Source organism: Punica granatum, chromosome 6 (genome assembly GCF_007655135.1).
Source record: "Punica granatum isolate Tunisia-2019 chromosome 6, ASM765513v2, whole genome shotgun sequence".
Classification (NCBI taxonomy): domain Eukaryota; kingdom Viridiplantae; phylum Streptophyta; class Magnoliopsida; order Myrtales; family Lythraceae; genus Punica; species Punica granatum.
The window spans coordinates 13788096-13811551 of NC_045132.1; the positions used below are offsets into that span (position 1 = coordinate 13788096).

The following is a 23456-nucleotide window of genomic DNA, read 5'->3' on the forward strand; positions in this document are numbered from 1 at the left end:
CTATTATCATGCGGTTGCGCTATCATGTTTACACAATGTTCTTGGATTGTAGGTTAGATAGGCATCAAGTATGACTTGATTGTGAGATTCTATCAATGATGAACTCTATTTCTAAAAAGTTTTTGATCGAAGTATTATCGTTAACTTAGACAACGATAATGTAGCTAGACTAGTGTGGTGGTGATTGATGATCAAACCTCATAGGTCATGGATATAAAGACTACCATAGGTGTGCAATGGGGGTAATGTGTGCTAAACTGATCTGCCATGAGACTGCCACACGGGTCATTACGAAATTGTCATTAGTAGCTTTCATAGTGATTATGGTGCAAAGGCCCTTTGACTTGATTCAATCATTGATTCCTACATGGTATGCAATATACTTTGATATAGTCAAACACCAATCATAACATGATGGTTATAAAGGCAGTCATTGGATATGCTGTAGAACATGGTGATGAATGTGAGTGACCAAGATAGGTTTAACGAGAGCGATATCTCATTGGCCCCCTTGGTTGATAAAATCTAAAAGTGTATGCGTGAGTCGATATAGAGATATCGAGCTCATTTGCTTTGACAAACTTACCCGGAGCCAAGAAACGTGATTGAGTCATACAAGGATGACAACAACAATACATTGGGCCTAGTCGAGATATATGGGACAAAGGGACCATGCAGCATGGTAACATAGTTCATAGGTTCGTCAAATAGTTGACTTTTCGATTGCTTGGGTAGCGGTGATGCATTGCTCGATGCTGCTCACTATTTGTAATGTTGAATTGGAGATTTGGACATTAGTGCCAACGTAATTGGAGACCTCTAGGATCACATCAACAACCGAATCAACGGATGACGAAGGCAATCTCATATAATAGAGATTCGATGAGTTTAAGCACAAGTAAGAAATATCAGAAGTTTAATGAGATTAAACTTCCCGACTGATTGGATTTTGATTATTATATTTAATGGATCGGATAAGGGGTAAATTGGTGATGACACTTGGTCAAATCATGTGATGACAAGTGGACCAATAAGTTGTAATATGATTATATAACTTGCTCAAGGGCCCTATTTAGGTCCGTTAGTCGAATAATTTTATCTTGCGTGGGTTCCTTCCTTCATGTATAGGCTGCTAGCACCGCCATGGAGCGCTTAGTTTGAAGAGCCGACAGAGGTTTTCCTTCTTCCAGGTACACTTTATATGTCTTTATTCTTCTAGTATGACACTAAGACACAAATGAACTACTGAAACTGCATTATATGTCTCGATAGGTCATTTGTTTGTCTCGATAACATTTCGAGACAAATAAATTAATTGATCATGTTGGTGCTGTTTCTTTAAAACCCTAAAACCCTAGAGACAAATTTGAAACAAATTTTTATTTGTTTCTAACTAGTTCAACTAGAAACAAATGATTTGCCTCTAAAAATAAGTAAAATTATCACATAAATTGTCTCTATATATTTTTTAGAAGCAAATATTGTTGCCTCAATATGTTTTTTATTCCTATCTATAAAGCGCTTAAAAAAAAGTAAATATTTTTTTATGAAACCAAGTGGCGGATCCCCAATTCGAACAAACCAACTCAATCTACCAACATAATTAATCTACAACAAAGAGAATCGAACCATTAACCTCTATGTTAATATAACATCTCCTTATCCAATGCATCAATACTTCTTACTTGTCTAAATTTGTGACTTTTATTATTTACTATACTTTAATGATAATATTTATATTCTAAACAAATCATTAATATTTTGTATTTATAAGTTTTATTTTTAAGTAACCTACAAAATAATAACATTAATTCCGAATATAATTTTTGTTTTAAAGAAATTTATCTTTTTAAAGAATTTTTCTTAAAGACTTATGTTTGAAATTATATCAGATAATTCCGAATGTGATTTTTGTAAACAATTTGTTGGTCGAACGAAAAGTCTAGAAATTCTTGTAGTCGTTGAATTTTTCATGGATAAGTGGTCGTCGAATTTAAGTAGAGGATGGGAAGAAGATATGGTGAGGAGCAGAAAGAACCGAGAAGAAAATGTAAAGCATGATAAGAGAAAATACTTGCAATGAAGAAAAGATCGAATGAAGAATATATATATATATGTTAGGAATTGGTGTATGCCCTAGAGGCAATCTATCATCAGTTCTGTAATATGACATGTATTTCATTATATTACGAGGTTTTTCTGTTATTATGTAGATTGCACTAAATATGATTTTACACAATAATATCCTTGGAATAGTAGGTTCAATAGGCATCAAGTGTGACTTGATTGTGAGATCTTATAATTACCAAACATTATTCCTAAATGTCCCTAGTCAAAGTACTATCGTTAATTAAGACAACGATAATACGGTTAGACTAGTGTGGGTGTTGATTGATGATCAAGTCTCACAGATCATGGATATGGAGATATCAAGTCACACCACATGTATACATTAAGAGTAATGTGTATTGGACTGACCCGCCATGAGATTGCTACATGGGTTGTTACGTGACTGTCATTAGCATATCTCAAAGTGACTATAGTGTAATGGTCATTTGACTTGAGGTCACCATGGATTCCTACATGTAATGTCATATACTTTGATACTGTTAAGAGCCACCGTAACAGGCTGGTTATAAAGACAGTTATTGGGTATATCACAGAGCATGGAGAGGAATGTGAGTGACCAAAATAGCATTTGTCCCTCCTACGAAACGGGAGCGATATCTCACGGCCACTTGGTGGTTAAGTCTAAAAGTGTATGCATACCCAAATGAGTCATATAGCGATATCGAACTCATTTGTTCTGATAGACTTACACGGTAAACCAAGAAAGAGAGATATTGAGCCATACAAGGATGTCATCGACCATGCCTTGGGCTCAATAGAGATATAGAGGACAAATGGATTATATTACACGGTAACGTAGGTTACAAGGTTCGTCGAGAAATTGACTTTCCAATTACTTGAGTAACAGTGATGCATTGCTAGATGCCGCTCACTGTTTGTAATATTGAAATAGAGATTTCGATATTACTGTTAACGTAATTGGGAACCTACAGGGTCACACAATGACTAAATTGATGGGATATTATGAAACAATAAAATCGTCTAATAGAGATTAAATGATTTAAGGTGCGACCGATTAATCGGATATTTAATGAGATTAAATATGTCGATTAATTGGATTCGATTTATTAAATTAAATAGCCCACAAAAGTAATATACATAAATATATACATGCTTGTATGTGTCTGTGCACGCATGCAAATATATATATATGCTTATGTACATGCATATAAGTGTATATATATAATTTGGGACTTTGATTGATTTTGTCCCACACCGGTCAAACGAGTTGAAATCCTTTCCCCAAGCCATTATATATACATGGCAGTGTATTGAGCTGAAATAGATATATACAACATAACATATATATATATGATATACATGTATGTATATAAATGGGGTTATTGAGTTGAATTGTTCAACTCGTTAGGACCAATTAAGTCCAATAATTTCGGGTGTCGCATCTGTATTTCTTTCAAGTGTTGGCCGCTAGCACCGTCGATCTCGAAGACTCGTCGACAAAGTCAGTGTGGATACTGGTAGAGACATCACGCGTGGGACGCTCGGTTGACAATTTTAAATATTCAAGGTACGCTTTTATTTACTTTTATTCTACAAGTAGGTCTTGGGATTAGTTTCACGGGTAGGAAATTTTAAATTTTTGTTCCTTTTCGCTTCCGTAGGCCTTGTGAAATTAGCAATATATATATATATACACAAGAAATGGTTCTTAGAAAAAAAAAGATGAAAGAGTGAAAAATTGAAATGAATAAAGTAAAATTAGTGACTTATATGATTTTTTATTCTTAACTTGTAAAATTGTTACATTCGAAAAACAAAAGTTTCAAATTCAATTTAGTAACTCCATATTAGTTTCTATACGTTGATACACTTTAAAGGCGTATTAATTAGTCTCTATTGCTCATACCTATGTGAACAATTTTTTAATTAATTGTATTAAAGACAAATAATATATCTTATAGATACATAATTTTATTTATCGCTGAAAGTAAAGATTTAGAGACAAATAACACTATATATAAAGACATGTATATATGTCTCTAATTTTTGTTTCTATAGATCATTTGGGTCATAGTGTGATCCTAGTTTTAGGGTTCGTGTGGTAGAAAATTTTAAATTTTTTGCATACCGTTGCTTCCGCTCTTGCTCTGTTAGGCGCGCAATTCCTTGAAAACTCTTTCGGCATAGATTTTCTCCATTCAAAAACTCGAACCTGATACCTTACTTAAGAAAAATAAGTGTCAAACTGTTTGAACCAACTAATATTAGTAGGTAGATTTCTAGCTTGTTACTAGAATATTGGGTAAATTCTAGAAACACTCTCCTTAATCTCATTAAATCACAGCGACAATCCATATTTTAAAATATAGGAAATGAACTTTCCTACATAAGGATGCTGACAGCTCTATAAGTTTTAAAAATGGATATTGAGCTCACCTCAGGTACACATGTCTTTTTAAAAAATAACTTGGATAGCTAGTGTTTAAAGTAGAAGATGTCATATCCTAATTTAAAGGTAGAAGGGGTCAGCGTCTTTAATCATGCAGGTGGATGTCAAATCCATCATAACGATATATAGAATGGGGGCATGACAAAACTCCATCTTCAAAAAAGCAAAACAAGGAGAGTATCCGATCTATTCAATCGTAAAAGTGGAAAGCGACTTGGAAGTCAGTCTAGATAATTAGGCCCTGTTTGAATTCGAAATTAAAATCACCGTGATTTTAATTTTAACTTTAATTCTACACTACACAACAAAATACACATTTGAAAAGTCAAATTGGTGGATCCATATCTTATTCAAACACATAATCTCATTATACACAATTATCTACTACATCCATTTATTTTATTTAAAGTCAAACTGGTGGGCCCATAAACCCTTGTTTTCTTCCTCAGTTAAAGTTAAAATTAAAGTTTCGTTGACTTTAATTCCGAATTCAAACGGCATTATATTTCCTTTGGAAAAGGATGACGACCGACAGCATATATCCCGTTGGGTCCATTCATTGGACTGCTGGGAATACTCCCTATAGAATAACCTCGGAAGTGAGCAACCCTTAATTAATTATTCTTAAACGAAACTTTGCCTCATGTTTTTTAGGTTGTCGAAAACTTTTGTGCTCGATCATCTATATACCAAATATTTCGATCTTTTTGTAATCTAATAATTTTTAATAATTCGTGAAGTGTTAATTAATTTGAGATGGGGACTTTGATGTCACGGTATCGTCCTCAATTTTGAATCATGAAGTTTTGACATTCGTACTTATTATTGGAATTTCAGCGTTCTTTAATTTTCCATTGTGTCCCTTTATTTATTATTTTTTGCTCATTATATGTTTTTCTAGTTCTAGGCTTATGGACATCGTTAATTTATGAAACAAGAGGGAAAATGTATTAATTTAAATTTCAGCTTGAAGAAAAGGACTAATTAAACAAGTTCGTGAGAAAAGAACGGACAACTGAGATTGAAGACCGATTAAACAAGTTTGCGGTTATCCCCTAATCCCTCCCTACTGGTAATTTTAGAAAAGAAAACTCTGCTCCCTTGTATTGGTAATGAAACCCTAAAATTGTGCACAGTAGCTCCTCGACCAAATGAAGAACGATGAAAACCCTAAAAGAGAGGAAATACACTGCAACTTTGTGATAGACAGAGAGGTTTCCTTTCCTCTCATCGCTCCTCGCCATTTGAGATTGCCACAGAGATCAGTTCCTGGACGACCTTGATCTGATCCTTCACAGACTCTCCGCTCAGCTAATCGTTGGCCGTCAAGCTGCCCGTGCTCTGTTCTCCTGATTGCCATCACGAGAGTTGAGAGGATTTTGGGGGCAACAATTTGAAGGTGAGTTTTCTCGGGTTTTAAAATGACTCCCCCGTTTGAAATTTTTTCCTTTGTCTACTTTGTCGATCCCTTGATGATTGACAAATTCCTCGGAGCCGTGAAGGCGGCTTCCCCGACAACCTCAAAATTCTGCAAGTTGATTTCGTCCAATTAATCACCTCGAATCAGAGGCCCCCGTGCTTGGGTTTTTGTGGTTGGCTGTTGCAAGATTTTAGAGGAGAGTGGGTGCAACAATTACCTTTCGCTTCTGCTGCTTCGAGGCGAGTTTCAGTTTTCTAAGTATGATTGCTTTATCATGATCAGTTGTATGATCAAGCATGTAAGAAACAATCAAATTATTTACAAGCAGATATTAACGTGTCTATTCTAAATTTTAAATTGTCTTGGTGTTTTTCTTGCTTGCTTAGTGCCTGAATTGCTAGTTGTTTGCAAGAATAAGATTTTTTATTTTATTTTATTTTATTTTTATTTTGGAGCACAATAAATATTCATTGATTTTCAGATATTTACCTTAGTTTTTTATTGCTTTTCATTCCATTAGGCCCCTTAACCTCTGGATTGCTATATATTCAACATATATGATGCTGATTGAATTGCGAAAGTGGCTCCTTTTCCCCTTCAAACTCATGCACTTTCTATTTTGTGAAGGAAACTTGAACCAAAGGAAAGTATTGTTCATATTATAAATTTCACGACAATTTGTAATATATACAGGACAAGCAAATACATCTTTGTATAAAAGAGCCCAAGGTTGTTCTTACCTAGTTAGGAGTGCGTTTGGATTGAGAGTTGAGTTGAGTTGAATTTTGGTTTTAATTGGTTTGTAATGATTGTATTGTTGAATTATGAGAAAAAGTGTGAAAAAGTAATAAATAATTAAAAGAAAATAATGATTAAGTAATGATTGTGTTGTTGAATTGTGAAAAAGTAATAAATAGTTAAGAGAATTTAATATTAAAAATTGAATTGAATGGTTAAAAATATTTTAAAAATAAAAAAGTAATGATTGTGATGTTGAATTAAAGATAAGTGGAGTTGAGTTGAGTTGAGTTGAACATTGTTTATAAACCAAACACACCCTAGATCTTTCTAAGAAGAAGAAGACAGGTTAAATGCAGTTTCTTGTATGTTATAAGCATGCATTTGCTTCCTTGAGCAAGAAATAAAACTTTCCTTTTTCTTGGATCAATAGGTTGCTTGTGATATATGGTCAGTGACCACTCTTTAGTCCTATGTGGCTGAAAATGTTAATTTTCTTATTTGCTAAAATATCAACTTTAGTACAGAAAAATATGAAGAGTGTGAATGCATAACGCTTGAAGTTCATGGTTCACTTTTGTTTGGTTCAAGGCTTATTTGCTTTCTCCTTTCCAGAATAAGGCTTTTGAATTTTGAATACATGATTTATGAACTACTCATGTTCTACTTATTTGTTTCACGTAGTATCTTGTGGACCTGATGTTATCTATTCTTTCAAAGGAACAAGGTAAGAATTGGAGTCTGATCTTTTTCAGAAGTTTAGTTGTTATCTTTGATTTCTATTGTATTGGAAACTTTCAGAAGGCCATTATGGAGATCTGTGAAACTTGATGAGTCCTATAGTGTTTGGCAAAACAAGAGAAGGACTGATTTGTATTGGCATGCTAGAGACATATCTATTTAAAGTTTTAGACTCAAGGATCTGGTGGATTTGTTTTTGTCAATTTTTGCTTGCTTAATGAAATAACTTGGCAAAGCTATCTAGAAACCGGTGTTCGCTTGGTTCTCTTTTGTTATATGATACTAGGAATTTCTTGATAGAGACCAATATGAAATGAGAGCATATGGGTTGAGTTTAGCTCTCTAGGTTTAATTTATTATTTTGCGTAAGTTAGTGCTCTTGTAATATGATATTCCATACGGAGTTTAATAATTTAAGGAGAAATCGACACTTGCCGGGGCTGAATTGCTTCTAATGATTTATCTTGACGCTTTCTGTGTTTTGGTCAACTCTTGTGGACTCTTCCCTTATATTCCTTTATGGCCCAATAGTTTACTGGCATGACCCCATTTGGTAATCTAATTATTTTTAATAGAAGAATTTACATTGGACACTTTTCATGAATAATTTACATTGGATATGATGTATCAATTTAGTTGTTATCTTTGTGGTTTGTGTCAAGGATGTAGTAAATAATAATAATAATAATAATAATATCATGATGGAAAAGGTCTCAAGACTTGTCAATGATATTTATTTGTTTTTTTTTTGGTTGTTTCTTTGTGTAGTTTCGCATTGCTCCTCTCAGTCACCTCTATGGCCTGGTCATATTTTTGTCTAAATCTACTACTTTTTGTTTCTTTGTATAAAATATTTATTGATGTTTTATTTTATATAACTATTATGAAACTATAATATATACGCCTTAACCAATATTTCAACATAATTGATGAAATAACTATTTTTAGGAGACAAACAACATCAATCCAAGATGACAAGCACAAGCTAGGACTGCATATGAATTCCCAAGTTGGTTCTTAAATTACGTAAGTATAAATATGTTGGTTCAAACATAGAATATATGTAATGTCCCGCCCATTTCCATCCACGAAATTAACAAATACTTAATTTCAATGAAAGGTTCAAGATCCAAATCATCAGATAACCGATCCTCATTTGTTGTCCTTGGCTTTGGAAAATATACTTTGTGCTTGGGTTCAAGTTTCAAGCAGATGAGGGAACTGCTAATAAGAAGACCTTTTATAATAGTGGTGTTTGAGTTAAGGGGATGTCGGCGAAGGAGTAGGTGAGAGTGACAATTATGGGATAATGAAGGCGGTTGTTGAATTACAGTACCTTCTCTAGCCTATGCATCAAGTGGTTTTATTTATGTGCGAATGGTTCGATCCTGGATGAGGCACCCGTAGAGTTCATCTTGAGTATAGGATTGTTGAAGTAAATCATGAGGATAGGTTATGCAATTACAATTTTTGGCAAGTTTACTATGTGCCATATCTCGGGAATATCAAAGCCAAAATAGATTGGTGGACTATTATGTACATGAAAGCAACTGACCGAGTAAAGTACCCTATTCACTAGAGCTGGCATTTCAAAATGATGAGCCATCAAGGGTTCGTGGGATAACTTCCGGTGATACCGAGGTTCCATTGATTGATGAGTACGGTGATTTTCAAATTTTGGATGTTTCTAGCATAACGAGAGGAAATGGAGCCAATACTAGCTCTAGCAATGATCACTTAGCAATGAAGTGTGACGATGAAAATGAAAATGATGAATATGAAGATGCTGAAGGAGGCGATATTGGTGAATTTGAACCAGACGAACGAGAAAATGAGAGTGCCGATGAGATTTATTAGGAATGAATCATTAACTCTGTAATTAACTTTTTTCCATGTGATGAGTACGGTGATTTTCAAATTTTGGATGTTTCTAGCATAACGAGAGGAAATGGAGCCAATACTAGCTCTAGCAATGATCACTTAGCAATGAAGTGTGACGATGAAAATGAAAATGATGAATATGAAGATGCTGAAGGAGGCGATATTGGTGTATTTGAACCCGACGAACGAGAAAATGAGAGTGCCGATGAGATTTATTAGGAATGAATCATTAACTCTGTAATTAACTTTTTTCCATGTGCTGGGAGTATTTTGGTTATTTTTTTAATGCAACGAATTCTAGTTTTGTTTATATTATTTGTTTTTGTTCCGTTTATGCAATAAATTCTGGTTACTTATTCTTGTGCATATTATTATTAGTATTTATTGAAATTATAATTCAATAAACATGCTTTCTAATTTCTCTTAAAGAAAAAGTGCAACTAACGTTAAAACTTACAAATGCAATTAGATAAAGGAAAAAAAACGAAATTACATATATTAAATTGTGAAGAAGGAACTAATGCTGAAATTAATTGTCGTCCTCGGATCTTTATGTATTCAAAGGTATATGTTATTTGAAAAAAAAGCAACCAGAAATTAAAAGAATGGTCTTCAAAAGGTTTGAAGCCGTGACCAACAGAGTGAAAATTGAAAAGAGTGAAAATTGAAACATAAATTAAAAGAATGGTCTTTGCAAGGTTTGAATCCCCGACCAACAGCTTGAATAAAGAGGGGAACCAAACCTTTAAGCCAACATAAGCTTTTATGTCAACTTGGAAAAACTAAATAGATATCGGGCAAGGGTTTTGAGCCCTAATTATGATCTCCCAATTTTGCTAACTCTCTCTCTTTCTTTCTATGTCGTCCTCCTCTCTGTTGCTCCGTCCGAGGACGAGCTCATCCCCTACGACGATAATGAGCTCATCCCGAGCCCTCCCCGACGACGAGTGATGCTCCGCCTGCACTCAGGTATCGGAAGCTATAAATATATAGCAGAAGCTCAAATTTTTGTTTGCTCTTACGGCAGGCGCCTTCCTTGCGGAAAAATGAGTTGGAACCTTGTGTTCGTATTATTTTTCACAAAATGCGTTGGATTAAACGCCGAGTAGTTGGAAAAATTCGAACCTTGTATTTGTATTATTGCATTACATAACTTACATATAACTAATATTTATGCTATAATATGTGTCAATTAATTATTTAGCCTGTTGAAGAAAATTCTACCACTCCCAAGATGCAATACTTGCGCCGTGTATATTGTTGTTAGACCATGCATTATTTGGTTATTTTTCCAGCTATAGCATGGAACACCAGGATTAGGAACCTGATTCTTGAGGTGGACTCGCATGTAGTCTTCAATGTATTGAACATTAGTTGGTTTGCATTGGCATGAGCTTTTCAGCCGGCCACTGGTCACTTAGGCGAGATCAGTGGCACGTCGTAGAGCCACGTCATATTTATGGATTGTCATCCCAAAAACGAAAAAAAAAAGTGGCTCCAGCACATAGGACAGCTTAAGTTAGGGGTGCGAAGTTGCACATTGGAAACGATGAAGAGAATACTCCTACACTTGCAGAGACACCCACGGCCCTAATCCGAGATTAGGGACCACTTCCGACCCAAGAACCACTCACAGTCATCTCCTTTTATCCCTAGATGTTATCCCTCATTCTTGCTAGGGATTGAATCTAATCCCTCCTTAGGTCAACGGCCTCAGCAATCTCCATTGGGCCCTGAAGGATTTTCACCTGCCGTGGCTCCTGAATCACAAAATGGGGACCAACAAGAGGCTCAAAATAGTCAAGAACAATTATTGAGCTCTACTTCGAAGCACCGCGGTACAGCGCAACAATCTTCTAATTATTTGTAAAAGCTTCATCTTATCTCTAAACTAGGGTTTTGATGATGAAATACTCAATTGAATCAAGAATATTCTAAATCGGCAGGACCATGGTTTTTCAGAATCGTGATTCGAATCGTAGAATCGTACGATTCTACAATTTAAAGAGGGTCCTACGATTCTGATTCAGGGGGGTGACTCGGAAAATCCAAAATCGGAAGTGAATCGGGCTATGAATCGCGGAATCGGGCCGATTCTGCGATTTTGGATTTAGCCCAAACTTGGGCAAAGCCCAAGCCTCATTCCGACCCTCGGGCGAAGAGCAGGCCAGAGTCAGGCTGAAGCCCAGCCCATTGGCCCTAAGACCGACTGATTCTTTCTTCTTTTTTTCCCCTCCTTTTCCCTTTCTTCTCTGGCACTCCCCTTTCTCCCCGAGTCCTCGACAATTCTGTGCCCTAACCCACTACCCAGTCTCCGATTCGTCCGACTCTCCGACGGTCCGAGGTGAAGATTCAGCCATTTCTTCTTGTTCAGTTGTTTCCGAGTCTCCAACGAGCTCCGTGAGTCTGTAGTTTCGACTTCCGCTCCGCCCAAGTTGTTCCGACTTTCGAGCTTCAACCAGACCAGTCCAAGCTGACTCGACCTGAGCTTCAACCGCCCAAGTCTCATACGAGCGTGAGTCCGTAGTTCCGACTTTTGCCCAAGGTGTTCCGAGCTTCAACCGACTTCTGTTCAAGCTGACTGTGCCTCGACCTCAGGCCACCCAGTGTCCAGGATCTGATCCAAGCTGACTATGCCTCGACTTCCGTCCAAGCTAATCTCTCGGTTCGGTTGCTTGGTCCAGAGTCCAAACTCTGTTCACTGCCCGAGCTTCGATCGCCCAGCGTCCAGGATCTCTCGGTTCTGCCTCTGCCCACTGCCCGACATTCGACTGCCCACTCTAGACCAGGTAGCTACTGAAATTGGAATTGAAATTGGTTGCATAATTGAATTGGAATTGCCCAACGTTTGAAATTGGAATTGGAATTATTGGAATACTTGTGAATCTGTGATAATGCTCCTTAGGCTCTGCAGACTGCATTGATAGGCCTTAACCAACAGTTTGTTGGTTGTTTATGTTGTTGCATATTTTGTGCTCTTTGAAATTGTCCAGTGCCTATCAGTAGAGTTATGATAGAATTCAGTGGAGTTACCCGGTCGTTGTCGTACAGTATGCATGTGTCAGCAGCAGTGAGGTTTATACCCAACCCACCAGCCTTTGTACTGAGAAGGAAAATCCTATAATTGTTGTTTACATCATTGAAGTCTTTAATCTGTAGTCAAAGAGGACGAAAATTTTTTTAGCTAATTCATTAAATCAGGGAAGTCAAAGAAAGTTTTGTAAATTGTTGATTTGTTAGTTTTTATTTGAATGAATAAGGATTGATTTTTTTTGCTCATGAAAGTATACTACATATATATATATGCTATTTTTTAAGTACAGGTAGAATCTTACGATTTACAATTCGAATCGCAATTCACGATTCTACGATTCTCGACCGATTCTACCTAGAATCGCAATTCTGAAATCCTTGGGTAGGACTTACTCGACAAAGAAAAAAAAGACGGGGCGATGTAGAACCGATGGACGCTTTAGATTTGATGAAGATGTCGATATACCGAGCATTGGTGGGGGTAAAGGAAGGTCGGATCAAAAGGGAAGAGAAGGAAAACGATAGAAGCTGTGCTCTTTTCGCAATAATATGTGAAATCAACGAAGATAGCGTGCGGATAAAATTTACTTATTATGGACGAAATTGAGACAAAATTTTCTGTCTCTATGATAAGGACGAAACTTTCCGTCTCTATGATAGAGACGAAAATATACGTCTCAATCAATCTAAATTTTTTTTGACAGACTGCATCATCTCAAATTTTTGTCCTCATTCATACAGACGAATATTTCACTTTGAATTTTCGTCTCTTGGTATAGGGACAACTCTTTTTTTTTTAATGAAACGTTTGTCCCAACATTAGGACAGAACTTTTTGTCCGAAATTTCCGTCTAACAATCCGTCTGAACTAATTTTGTCTTTTTATCGGTCATAAATCCATCTCTAATTTTAGGCAGATTTATTTCCATCCCTATTAGTCGTCCCTATGAGGTGAAATTCTTATAGTGAAAAGAATTATATTAAGAGTTTTCCCTGCTTCCGTTTTGTTTCCATATTCCTTGCACTGCAACGACATGCTTCTCATATCCTGCTGGTCAGCAAACGCCGCGCCTCGCATGCCATGCCTTCCATAAGTGATGCTTTTGGTCGCGCTATGGGCACAAGACCGGTGCATGAGGTTCATGATCTGTAATCGCTATAAGATACACTCCAAAAACGAGATGTGCATGGCATATATACATATGTATTGCGTGAAAACTAGCCAAGTGGTTCATGATGTTACGACCAACTATTATAAGAGCACTTATAAATATATTAAAAGTACAATTACTTATCTTGAAGGAGATGATGGTGAGGAGAGCTTGGCGCTCGTCACTACGTTGAATTGGGCTTGTGCTCGATTAACGAGTTTGCATCACTTGAGTTGACGTACCCCAAGGTCCTTGGGATCCCAATTTTTCAAGGGATCACCTTTCCGATTTGCTATGTCGGAATAGTTTCCACTACAAAAAAAAAAAAGACATATACGAACATAAATCTAAACCAACAGAAGATAAACCGTTGGTATGGAAAGCCTATACCAACAAATGTATAAAACATTGATACGCATGTATAGCTTACTAATGAGTCAACAGAAGATAACCCGTTGGTATGGAAAGCCTATACCAACATATATATTGATGTCTATTGGGATAACATTTTCAGAGCTATACCAACAGTCAAAATTTATTTCAAAAGACTTTTACCAGCATAAGTTTTCATGACGCTTATTGATTGAAGGTATAAGCTTGGAAAATTTATTCCAACAGTCAATCAACATTCGAAAAACTTGTGTTAGTAAGTCTTTTTCAACTGATTTTGACTATTGGTATAGTTCTGAAAATTCTGTCCCAAAAGACATCAACATATACTTCATATTATAACTCATTCGTAAAGTATACATGTATACCAATGATTTATATATATGTTAGTGTGGGCTCTATACACCTACTGTTTATCTTCTGTCGGTATAGATTTTTGTTGGTATATGTCACTTTTTTTGTAGTGTTCTCAAGTCACTATTCTTCGAGTATCACAAAATGTGCCCCGAGTATGTGTCATAACCTTCGGGACAGTGGACCAATGCGGCCTCCTGATATAGCTGCACCCTAGCCTGTCTTAATACTAGGTGAACGGTGACTTCCCAAGTGCGATAATTAACACAACTTGCTAATGAATCGACGCATCATTAGTGTCTCGCGCACTTCATTGATTTTTGTGCCACGCCGCTGCTAACCCCTTGCTCACGGGAGTGTAGATCTCACGTTGGATCTCGCTTTGGGAATAAACACTCGTCGCATCCCGCACTTCCAGTGTTTCTCCACTCAATGCTTGTAGCATCTTGCTTATTGCTGCTTCTTCTGCCATTGATCTAATTGCAGATTGATGCATCTCCAGTCTGGCTATCTGCTCGATTATCTCATATTGAGGTAAAGATCTAGCTGGTCTAGTTTACAGGGTCCAAATCCCATTAATTATTCGATAACATCAACCAAAGCAACCAAGTGTTTGGTGGAGGTTTACAGAACTAAAGCAATTCATGAGTTTTCTAGATTATGAAATATATGAAGTTTAAATGCCTCAGAGAGTGGGCTATGGAAGTTCTTCTCTTTAAACGTTAGGTTTGCAGCCTTATGGGGCAAAAGTTAAAAGAGAAACTTTTTAATAGAGATTACCAAAATTCATCGTCCCCGGGACTATAAGATATATGATTTGAAGTTTAAGGCGAGATGACTTAGCTTTGGAGGATGATGGTCGATGCATTTCAAAAGATAGAGATTCATTTCGGGAGCTCAGGTCAGGTCCCCAACTGTCAACCGATTAACTCCACAGCTTAGCGACAAATCATGTGCTCCTGCATCGTCTTTCGCGTCTCACCAGCGGCCGGTTCTTGATGTTTTTTGCATCTTATTCCTTTGTCAACCATCCGCACTGGCATGACTCCCTCCTTGAGAGAATAATCACATAAAAGAGGTACTCGCATCAACGAGGACAAACTATTGACATAGTTTTATTGGAAATTTTGACTTAAAGCTTAATTAAAATTAGAAGACTTAGCTTTTCGAAGGAGGGATCAACGCGATTCCTCAACGCGTCTTGCTACGACGATAGAGCTTTACGTCTCCGTTACTTGTTGTTTTGTGGCTTTACTGAAGCCTTGAATAGTTAACATTTCATGCAACTTGTCAGCAGAGAATGGCAATCTCAATATATTAGTCCGAAAGTAGACTAACAGTGAAACGACTTAGCTTGTAGGATATGGCCAAAGCGCGATTCCATTGAGGCAACCTACAGCTTGGTCTGGGTGAGATCCCTCTCGTTCGGCATCACGGCCACATGTGTTCCCAATGACGCATCGATCGTCGTCCAAGTCATCATGAGGGTATCCATCTCCAAACATGAAGCTGATCATTCTCATGGTTAAAAATTTGTGGCATCCATTCTTCTTTCCTCAAATACTACTGCCTATTTATAGCCAATCCATGTTAGATAAGTCAGTTTAACGATTCAAATATCAATCATGGCCTTTAACGCATCCCTCGGGGGGTTCACTATTACATATGCTTTTTATTGAAGCACACGTGAACACCAACCATCGTTGTGGTTTCATAATTTAGCTTTATCATAACCTATGCGCGTGTATTTTCTGCAATCCATCAAGACCTTGGTTAATTCAATTTGTTTTAAGACGTCATGATCTAAGCAAGAAGATGCCAGCAAGAGAATAATTGAATAATCTTCCTGAACAACGTGAAAGCCTGTATTGTATGCTTGCTGTGCCCGCTAAGCACAAGCATAGAGATCGATGGTTGTCCCGAACGTGTCTCTACGGCTGCTGTTCGACTGACAGTTGCTGATAAGCACGACCATGATGGCAGGCTGAAAGGCCGGTACCCCTTGGGAAACGCTCAGCGCAGAATTAGGTCTTGTTAATCGCAGTTAACCACTCGTTTTTGTTCGCTCCTCGCTCCTCAGTGAGAAAAAGAACCAAATCAAATATAGAATACTTGAGATAAGCTTTCGATTTAAGAGCTAGAAACATGAATCTGACACTTTGCCGAAAGAAAATAAATTTACTTCCTTCCCCTTATTTTCTTGCGAGAAAATCCACCAAATTGTTGGTGGAACTCTCGATCTGAGAGCTCAAAAAGTTTTGATTTATTTCCAGTAAACTAAGGATAGAAACTTAGCTGGTTTTGGATATGGAGTCAAAACACCGTATATCATTCTTCAAAAGTAGCTTTGATGTAGCCTTTTGTTTCACATCCCACAGAAGGCGGCAAATGATGGAGTGTGGATCCGAACTTCAAGTCTTGATGGTCTTCATGATCCTAGATCTTCTTCCTATGTTGCCTCAAAACCAGCAAACGAGGTAGATCAAGGGTTTTTCTCGATTTCCCCTTCCTATACTTAAGTCAACATTGCGTATTAGTGAGAATAACATTGCTTGGAATATAATGACATACTTACAGAGATTTAGATAAAAAGGGGTTTGAGGTGATGTGATCCCGAAATATCATAGTGGGCCCTGAGGGCTGACTCCATCACCCACTTGGTTCAGATATTATCATAAACCCCGAGTTTACAGGTGCGCAATTTAATGTTATTCCATCCAAAAAGATGGAACATCCCACTGCTCACGAATTTATTCGACAAGACAGCAGCTCAGTAGAAGCATCCTCAAGATTCATCTACCACAGGAAGACTACGAGGACACAGCTATTTTGGACCCCTACAGCCTCAGGGAAACACACGGTGAAATCATTCTACTTGAATAACCAACATGAACGTTTCCAAAGCAACAACGGCGTAGTGTGGAAAGCAATTTGGAGTTTAAAAATAAAGAATGATTTAGAATTAATTTGTGGAGATTAGTTAGTGAATGCCTCCTTTGATTACCCAAAGAAAAGGCACTAGTTGCCATCTTTGTCGAACCTGCTCCGATAATCCGAAACATCTCTTCGGAGACTGTCTTTTTTGTCGTGTTGCTTGGGGGGAATCACCTAGGATATGCCCACCGGCTACTCTTTTGCGTTATTCATTGGATAGATTGTCTTTCTCCCTTTATGGGGTTATTATTCTGTACAAATTGTGGAATCTGTGGAATGATGTTTTATTTGCAGGAAAAATGGCTGATCTCAGAGAAAAAATTCATGGAATCAAGAGAGCATTTGAGGATCACAGCGGGATGGGAAACAATCGGCAACCTGAGGGACGACTATCAGAATCAGCGAGAACAGCCGCACCCAAGCACAACCCAGGCTCGGACTGGTTTATTGTCAACACAGATGCAGCACAGAGTGCCTCCAAATCCTGTCTTGCGAGCGCACTGCAGCAAACTGACCAGCCTATATCGTTATCCTGGTTCCAAGCCTCAAACGAATCAAAGCCGCTGCAAGCTCAGGCTAAGGCAGCCTACCTACCTCTGGCGATTGCAGCGGATCGAGGTTGGCAGAAAATCTGGCTGAAATGCAACGCTCTGCTACTTGTCAATGCTATTCTCTACGCCAAACTAACTTGGGAAATAAGGAGCTTAACCTAGGATACTTTTAATTTGCTTTCTTTTTTCTCAGATTGGAAGTGTACTTGGATATTGCGTTCGGATAACCTTCATGCTCATGACTTTGGCCAACATGGCTTCTTGTCCAATTTTCAGACTCTCAGTATGTTCAAAGGTTATCCGAGCTTTGATGTAGTTTCCCAATAGTAATACAAGTCTTAATTAATGAAAAAAAAAGTATTCTGTTTGAATTAGAACGTTTACTTCAAAAAAGTGATCCTCTTCTGCCGCAAAGACTTCCCTAAAAGCAGCCATAATTCCATTTTCAAAGAATGTATAGGTTCATAAGTGAAAACAAGGAATGGTAGATTATGGATTGTAATTAGGATTTTACAGTAATTCTGTCAGAATGGTAGATCAGGGATAGTAACATAGAATGAAGATCTAAGCAAGTTACACTATCACGTTGGTATCATTAACTCAGTTCGTTCAGGCATGTCTAATAGAACCGTATTCACTTCTAAATAACCCAATACAATAATACGAGGAGTAGAGGACTAATGATCTAACAAGATTGTAAATATTAACCCAAAAAAGTAGATAGTAAATCCTGCAGGTTGGAAAAGTTAAAAGAAGTATATGAACATATGGAAAACATCCATTAAATATTGTAGAAATTACAACTGGACATATTTCGGAAAATTTGAAAGAACAAGTGAATGGGAAACATCAAGGAAAATGTAATGAACATCATAGGACATGTGAAAAAACATGGAAAACCAATGGATAATCCTAGGCAGTAGGCTTCAGTGAATTCCCAATGTCAATGACGAATCGGTATCTGACATCCGCTTTCTCAAGTCTCTTCATGGCAGTATTCACATAGTCCATCTTGACAAGTTCGATGTCTGCCGTGATGTTGTGCTTGGAGGCGAAATTTATCATCTCCTGCACCTCCTTCAGCCCACCCATTCAACTGCCCCCGACAAGCTTGCGACCTACAATTTATTGCATATTGTATCGTTAGCTCTGTATAGCTGATTGCATCAAAAGTCTAATATGGTCTACTTCATGAAATTACAAATTCAAAGTAATAATAATTTGCGATAAGAGCAGGCATACCTTTCAGCAATGGGAAGGCCGGTAACTCAAGTGGCTTGTCTGGTATACCAACCAAAACTAGCTTGCCGTGTGCCTTCAGCAGGAGAAGCAAAGGTTGGAGAGCATGAACTACCGGGACTGCATCAATGATACCGTCCAATGTTGCTATTCTAGCCTGTATTCATAGTAAATGTAATTAGGCATCTATACAAACAGTTTAAAAAGGAGGGAAAAGAGAAATTGTGAATACATATGTATCTATATGAGTGATGATTGTAAATTGTTAGGATGTCGTATCATTCATGTACCTCCATTTGTTCCTGGTCTTGACTAAGGAAGAAATCGTCGGCCCCAAGGCGCTCAACGGCCTCTTGCTTTTTAGCCGGGTCGACATCGATGACGGTCACCTTCATGCCCATGGCCTTGGCGAACTTGACGTCGATGTGCCGCAATCCACCGAGCCCAACCACTGCAATATGAAGCCCTGGCTTATTAAGTCCATAGTACTTCATTGGACTGAAGACGGTGGTCCCAGCACATAGGAGTGGAGCCACCGCGTGGAGCGGCAGATTGTCAGGAATACCCACCACAAAGTGCTCATCCGCCACAATGATGTCGGAGTAGCCCCCATAGTTCATGGTGCCATCATGGTATATGCTATTGTAGGTGGGAATGAATTTAAGGCAGTAGTTTTCAAAATCACCTTTACAGCTATCGCAGGAGCCGCATGACCCGACTAAGGTGCCAACGCCAACCTTGTCGCCAACCTGAGGAAACAACTATTTTATGTTATCGATCAAACGGTTTCCTCGTTGACCATGAACAAAATTGGGAGAGAATTTTCGCATTCCCATTCACACAAGAAACACTTGTCAGTTGTCAAACAACTGACAAAATCTTCTACCATCCCTATCCTCCATCTTATGATGACGACGGCGATGGAAGGGAAAATACCACAATTGATACAAAATCTTTTTGAAATGAATATTTTTTTTACAAAAATTAAAAATTGTGACGATTTCATGCAAAATGTTTATATTATGTTTTAATGTCCAAAATTCATCAATTTAGGCTGATGTGGTTCCATGAAAATTTTTTTTAAAGCGCCACTAAATAGTGAAAATCAATAAAATTTCAAAACAATATAAAAAAATTAGAAAATTATAATATATTCTTTCAGAAACTTTTAAGAAACAACACTAGATCTGAAAAATACAATAAAATTTAAGAAAAATCACAAACTAAATTTGGAAAAATACAAAAAAAATTTCAGAAATATAACAAAGTTTTTCAAAAAATATAATATATTCCAAAATTTTTGAAAATACCACTTAGTTTGTTTTTCAAATAATAATCTTACTCAACTCAACTATATTCTTCCATGCATTGAACAATATAATTATTTATATTTTATCTTTTTTTTACCATTTAATAATAATTTCTCACTCATATTTTTTTCAAACCATTTTTTCTAATCAATTTTTTAATAATAAATTTCTCATCTACTTTCACATCTATATATACATACTTATATATATATATATATATATTCTCATACATTAATATATTTGTCAATATTTGCAATCACTTGATAAAATCAAGTTGAGTTGAATCATTTATCCAACTCGAAAACCAAACACAAGGTTACTATATTTCAAGAGCTTCTTGTTATTTTCAAAAAAATTTTATTGCGTCTTTTCAATTTTTGTTATGTTTCTAAAAATTTGTATTTTTACTATTATGTCTAAAAATTTTATGGAAAAAATTTCTTTAATTTTAGTGTTTTTTGAAATAATTTTGTTATTTTACTGAAATTTTATGATATTTTTCAATTTTTCTGTTATTTAAAAAAAATTGTTGTATCTTATGTATCACAGTGATGATTTTAAATTTTCTTTAAAAAATATTTTCATTTAGTATTTCTGGGATTTTTTAATATTTTTCTGAAGTTTTATTGAATTTATTATATAGTGGTGTATTTTAAAAATTTTCTGAAAAAATAATTTCCATATTTTTTGAAGGACTTTTGTTATTTTTCTGAAATTTTATTGTATGTTTCAAAAATTTTATCATTTTTCTGATATTTTATTGTATTTTCACAATTTTTTTTATTTTATTGATATATTAATGATGTGGCACGCCACTTTAATATTGTTGGACACGTCACCGGTATGTATTTTGGACATGAAACTTTTGATTTTCGTTTGGATTTTATTATTATGTTTGTGGGTCTTGGGATGAGTATCGCTTTGCTTACGGAGTAATAAGGCTGTAGTGGAATTCCATTGTATTAGTTAGAGTTTTAGAACAACGCAATTAGTTTCAGTAAGTAGAACACTGATTTTGGATTTATTAGTTAGAGTTTTAGAGCAACGCAATTAGTTTCAGTAAGTAGAACATTGATTTTGGATTTATTTACATTTGCTATATGTGTGAAACCGTTTACCTAAAATACAATGGAATTATCTGCATATTCTTAATAAATAAAAAGGATCACTAGCTACAGCAAAAACTGTAATAATCAAGCATAATTTACTATTTGAAAAAGCTTCATCTATATACGGTGGTCTTATCTCTAAGCTAGGGTTTTGATGATGAAATAGTCGATAGAATTGAGAATATCCTGAATCGGTAAGATTTACCTGACAAAGAACACAAGTCGGGCAATGTAGAACCGATGGATGCTTTAGATTCGACGAAAATGTTGATATACAGGAATAATAGGGGCAAAGGAGGTCGGATCGAAAGGGAAGAGAAGGAAAATGGCAGAAGCTACGCTCTTTTCACAATAATCTGTAAAATCAACGAAGATAGCATGCGGATAAAACTAACTTATTATGGATGGAATTGGACAGAAACTTTCCTTCTCTGTGATAGGGCCAGAACATACCGTCCCTACGACAGGAACAAAAATTTACGTTTCAATCCATCTAAATTTTTTTACGCACTGCACCTTCTTAAATTTTCGTCCCTATAAACAAATGAATATTTCAGTCTGAATGTTCATCTCTCGGTATATGGACACTGTTTTTTTTTTTTGAGGAAATCTCTCGTCCCAATATTGGCACAGAGCTTTCCATCCAAAATTTTCGTCTCAAAATCTGTCTAAACTACTTCCGTCTCTTTGTTGTTCATAAATCCATCTCTAATTTTAAACAGATTTATTTCTGTCCCTATTACTTGTCCCTATGAGGTGAAATTCTTGCGGTGTAAGGAATTATATTGAGAGTTTTTCCTGCTTCCATTTTGTTTCTATATTCTTTGCACCGCAACAACATGCTTCTCATATCCTGCTAGTTGACAAACTGTTGTTCTCTTTTACTGAAAAACAGCTGAAAAAAGAAGAAGCAGAGTAGAGAGAAAGCAGAGAAAAAAAACAGTTCTATTTTTGAGGAAGAAGAATAGGATATGCTTTCATTGATTAACTGCATTATATAAAAACAAATGAGCTGAACAACCTCAGCTTTCTTTTCCCACTAACTTAGCAACAACTTAACTGCTTCCTAAATACATGGCCTAGTGCTATGACTGACTCAACTAAAGCAACTGAACATTAAAACAAAAATATCAAAAATAGAAATTGCAGCCTTGAGACATAACTGACAAACTCCTCCTGGATCAAGAGCTGCAAACACCCAACTTGTCCCTTAATGTTTTAAAACGACCAGCACTAAGGGACTTAGTAAATATATCTGCAATTTGGTCTTCTGAGCTGCAGTACAGCAGCTTTACTTCACCTGTCTGCTGCATTTCTCTAAGAACATAATACTTGATCTTGAAATGTTTGGTTCTTCCATGAAACACTGGGTTCAATGAGATGGCTAAGGCAGCTTGATTGTCTACAAACACTCCTGTGCTTCCCTCTTGCTTTAAATGCAAATCTTCCATCAGTTTCCTTAGCCACACTGCTTGATTCACTGCTGATGTAGCTGCAATGAACTCAGCTTCAGCAATCGATTGGGCAACCAATTCTTGCTTCCTTGAGCACCAAGAGAAACATGCTGACCCAAACATAAAGCAGTAACCAGATGTGCTCTTCATGTCATCTAATGAGCCACCCCAATCACTATCAGAATAACCGAACAGCTCAAACTTCTCAACTCTGCTGAACTTGATCCCAAATGCAAGTGTTCCCTTCAGGTATCTCAATACTCTTTTTGCAGCAATCATATGAGTTTCACTGGCACAATTAAGAAACCTGGATAAAACACTTACTGAGTACATTATGTCTGGTCTAGAAGAGGTGATATACATCAAACATCCAACTAAGCTCCTGTACTGCTTCCCATCTGCAGGGTCTCCTCCATCCATCTTCTGAAGTTTCTCCTTCTGGTTCATTGGAGTGCTCACACTCTTGCATTCCTCCATATTGAACCTCTTTAGAACCTCCTTTACATATTTCTTTTGGCATAAGAACACCTCATTCTGTCCCTGCTTGATCTCCATGCCCAGAAAATAATGCATCTCACCAAGATCAGTCATTTCAAACTGATCCATCATGT

At 36.7% G+C, this 23456-nt stretch overlaps 1 long non-coding RNA gene and 1 pseudogene across 1 annotated transcript; one reads left to right on the top strand and one right to left on the bottom strand.

Moving 5' to 3' along the window:
- Positions 1-5548: 5548 nt before the first annotated feature.
- LOC116210103 lies at positions 5549-9676 on the top strand. Its single transcript, XR_004157419.1, has 2 exons — positions 5549-5939; positions 8388-9676. It is a non-coding gene; the product is annotated as an uncharacterized LOC116210103 (long non-coding RNA).
- An 8956-nt stretch (positions 9677-18632) lies between these two features.
- Positions 18633-23237, bottom strand: LOC116211785 (annotated as a pseudogene).
- Positions 23238-23456: the final 219 nt, after the last annotated feature.